The sequence below is a fragment of the Pinus tabuliformis genome, chromosome 2_2 (genome assembly GCF_031772625.1).
Source record: "Pinus tabuliformis cultivar Carrire ecotype Pingquan chromosome 2_2, CPIR1, whole genome shotgun sequence".
NCBI classification, from domain to species: domain Eukaryota; kingdom Viridiplantae; phylum Streptophyta; class Pinopsida; order Pinales; family Pinaceae; genus Pinus; species Pinus tabuliformis.
Window position 1 is genome coordinate 769410219 of NC_142300.1, and position 4684 is coordinate 769414902.

Here is a 4684-nt window from a genome sequence, read left to right on the forward strand (position 1 = left end):
CTTCCTTCAATAGCACAAGGAGTACATAGGTGCTCTACCTAACCGCCAAATGCTCACAGAGGGATTCACCCCCTTCAAGTGAGTGAAAAATCCACTATTACAATAATGAAGTTACCACAAGTCATCAATAAGATCTTCCTTTGATGCTCATTCAAGATGGCCTCTTCCCAAGATGTTACAGGGCTCTAGAGTCCATTATCTCAACCAAAAGGCTCTAGGGGACCCAAGCTATTACAGGGCTTCATAGATTCCATACTAACCCACAACCTCTAGGGAACCAATCTATTATAGGGCTCCAAAGACCTATGTCTTAACCCATATTCTCCAGGGACCCAAGCTGTTACAGGGTTCCAGGGATCCTATCTCAACCCACAACCTCCAGGAACCCCAAGCTATTATAGGGCTCCAGGGTTTAGCAATTCAACCGACAACCTCCAGGGAACCAGATAACCAATCTCATTCTCTTCTCTTCTCTTCAAAACTGCATGTTGATTCTTCTCGTTGGAAGATCCAAATATTCTCTTCCTTATATATCTACCTCTTGCACACCTAAGTTTGAATGGGTGTCTTCCCCTATCTAATTCTATCTTTACCTTTGAATGAATCCTCCCCCTCCTATCTTTTTTTTCCTTGTTTTACAAATATTTTTTCATTCTTGCTATCCTACAATGCACAATATATCTATTGCACTTCTCGTCCTCTTTTCTTCTTATTGTTTCTCAAGCAGCATGGGCCTACGTACTTTATCTTGTAGCCCATTTAATGTCAAGAACCATTTCATTAAATTCATGCACTATGCAACCTTTAATGTATATCCAAACAATTCAGGTTTCCTGCACAGGAAACCACAACATCCCAAGCAAGAAATCCTCCTCCCCATCTCTGGAACTTGTGTCCCTTCAAATCAACCCCCTTTTTCAAATTTCACATATAGAAAAATATTTACAATGTGTTTTATGAGAGGGAAATGGATGGTGTTGTTACAACTGATATATGTTGTTTCCAATATGTGAATAAAACAATGAGAGAAGTTACCTATTTTTCTTTGACTAACTAAATCCCCTGGTAGAGGGCATAAGCTTCACCTTGGTTATTTTTTATCTATCCTAATCCCCATAAATAATATGAAAATTTAAATTTATTGGGGCAATTGAGAACCCCCCTCCTACGACCTCTAAATTCCTTTATGAAGCTCCATAAAAATTGAGGATTAATCCTTTTCTCTACCGCTTCCAAGATTAAAATTCCATCTTTCTCAATTTTAGCTTCCAAAATGCCTAAGAAATTCTATTAGTCCATTCCATAGTTGTAGGCGGTTTTTCCAAATTACCAAAATTTGAACACCATTTCCTTTCAAGTGTGTCTAATCCTTGATAAAATGAGTCATTAGCAAAATTTAAAGCCCCAGAATCAAAGCACAAAAAAATAACTTTCATAGCTGTAGAGTGTGACAAATTTTCTAAATTATTGAAGAATGTGTAGTTTCTATCTATCCATACCTTGCAATAAATGATTTTTGAAACTTCTTCCCAATAATTAGTAAAAAAGGATTTTTAGAGATACCCCCAACATAATTTTTTGACCATGATATAGAATACCCTTGAAGGGAAGTTGAACATTTTAAATGTTTTGAAAGTGGAGAAAACACATCCAAGCAAGCCACTTTTGTATATGAACACTCCTAAAAAATATGTTGGATAGATTCCTCTTTCTGTCGCAAGGAGGATACCTTGAAGGATCTTGAATGCCTCTTTTCTCAAATTATCAACAAAAGGAGCAAACAAAAGGAATTTACTTTGGATTGGCACTGGCTCTCCAAATATTCATCCAAGTACTCGATATAGGGGAGCTTGTTGAGGTAAGAGTAAGGATGCATAACCTTCATTGATAAAAATAATGCTTCCATTCAAGTTGATGTGCCTCCTTTATCTGCCACAAATCACAACCAACCAGACTATCTCAAAGTTTGTAAGCCAAATGCTGCAAGTTTACAGGGACTCCTTTGAGGTTCTAGCCTATACAATTTTCTTCATTGTACCAATATTAAATGTTTGTTAGTGTCAATTTTCCTTGAGAAAAAAATAATTCGCTAAGAGGTAGCAACTCATAATTGTGTTCTAAGGGCTTCTTATCCATTATTTTGTCCCTCCATAAATTAATATCTCTTGCATTTCTATGTTTCTAAAAGACATTTGAGTTGATCAAAGGGGCTGCTAAAGTAAGTAGTTTCCAAACCTCAAATCCTCGTTTGGGGTACTATATTAACTCTAAGCATCAAAATCGTTCCATCCAAAGATATTTTTCCTTAAGGAATTCCTTCCACCAATATTATTCCTCAATGATAAACCTCCATTTTAAGTTTTCTTCTATTTCTTTATTTACAAGTACATGGTCTCTAATGGCAAGGCCCCCATGGGTTTTTGGATACTTGACTATTCCCTATTTTATCAAATGATTTTTTTTGTGCTATAAAAAACCCCCTTCCCAAATAAACTTGTAGATTTCCTTAGCCATAATAGAGAAAACACTTTGTAGGGAAAGGAGGGAAATGAATTGGTACAAAGCAAGGGTAGGAAGAACTACTTTGATCAATACAATATGTCTAGCTAAGTTGAGCTAGTGGGCTCCCGAGGAAACAAATTTTATTTTAAATTTAGCAATGAAACTATACCATGCTTACAAGGAATGTGCTTTCAAACAAACTGGAATCCATAAATATTTAAATTCTTTCCAATATTCCACAAGGTGGAAGTCTATAATACTTCCTATTTGTCTATTCCTCCAAGATGACAAATTTTAGAAATAAACCTATGATTTGCCTAAGTTTTTTAGACCTCTAGAGACATCGAAAAAGTTATAAAGGACCAATTTAAATCTTTGTACTATTATTGTAGAAGCCAGTCCTAAATGGAGGATATCATCAACAAATTGAGAGTGATTTATATTCTTTATTCCACAAACGGACTTGAGACCAGGTAGATGCTCACAACTTCTTTCAATGTCCAACCTTCTCCTAAGAGAGTAAATAATTATGATATCTATAAAGGGTGAAAAAGGGAAGCCTTGATGGAGGCCATGAGAAGCATGAAAGGATCCCACTTCCCTTCCATTCTAATGGTGATATCCAAGGTGATTTAATGCAAAGTAAAACTCAATGTATAAAATTTTCATCAAAGCCAAATTTTGACATAAGCTTGAATACATAAACATGTCCAACCCTATCAAAGGTATTACTCACATTGATCTTGATGATCATACCCTTGTCTTCTTTTCTTTACTAGAATGAATCACTTCGTGGACTATGATAATATTATCATATATTTGTGTTTTATGTACAAATCCACATTGGTTCTATGTTGGAGCAACAATTTTGAGGAAATATTTTAGGAATCATGCATTGGAGCACTACATAGAAGGATACTAGCTCCAAAAGTTGGCTAAGGGTCAGTGTGTGGAATGCAAGAAAGAAGGAAATTTGTTAGGCTTAGGTTATGGGTTTTCCCCCATGGTAATAATTACCTCCCATATTAAAATAGGTTGTTTGTTAGCTTTACACCCTAATGTAAATCTATAAATCAATAAATCTGCAATGTAAAAGAGGATCATGTTTTATGATTAGAAATACACAAGGAGATATGCACACATACATGCAAAGGAATATGTCTATTCTGATGAATTTACTATAAAGGGTTGCGCTATAAAAATTGACCCAATAGGCTGGTGAGCCGAAATAGTTGGGATATAATGCATAATTCATAGTAATAATAAAGATATATTTGGGGATAATCTTTATACTTGTGTCTAATTTTTTGAACTATTTCTATTTTATAACTCTATTGAACATAATGGATTTACTACACAAAATAGGGGTACACTTAAATTCTCTGCTATAAATAACTAAGTGTTGGATAAGAACTGATGACAAGTGTAGAATATACATCTGTTTCATCACTGCAAAGATCTCTAGGTTCTTGTAGTCCCTCATGGATGCTTCAAGTGAGACTTCCACTGCTCACGAGTGATGCTGAAATAGTTGGTGTGTAAGTAGTTTTGTTGGAAAATTCATTCCAAACTTAGGTCTTACCTCTGTGCACCAACAAATGGTTTTGTTGCCAGAATTGGGATCTGTGATTGAAGGGGATGTGGAGGAAAATTAAGGAGGAGATACAACAGAGGGTACAAATGAAGGAATGCAAATTTGTGACAAAAAAAATAAGAAACTAGTGTATTAGCCTTAAAGAATGGCTATAAAGGGATGCCTTTACAAAATTGTACAAAATTTTCTTTGTTGCATTCATTATGATTCTAGCCAAGTGGTTTCAAAGCCTATCAGAAAAGGTAAAAAGATGAAACCTTGTTGTATTGCACAATTTGAATCTTGAATTAATCCAAACTGAATTCTATAAGCAACAAAGTATCATGTGCAATATATTTTTGGCTGATTAGTATATTGGAGGGTTACATTGTTGAATTTGAGATAGAAGGAACTTAGTAATATAATGTAGTTGAAATGGATTTTTTCAAAGGACCATAATGAAAATGTTTGAGATCACTATTTACCTACATAAAGATACTTTTGTATGACAAAGGAGTATTGTTACTAGAGTTTGATACCATGAGTGACTAGATTTATTTGTGTGCAATGGGGAGAGTGGGGGTTGATTGTTGGATAGAGGGAGGGAAT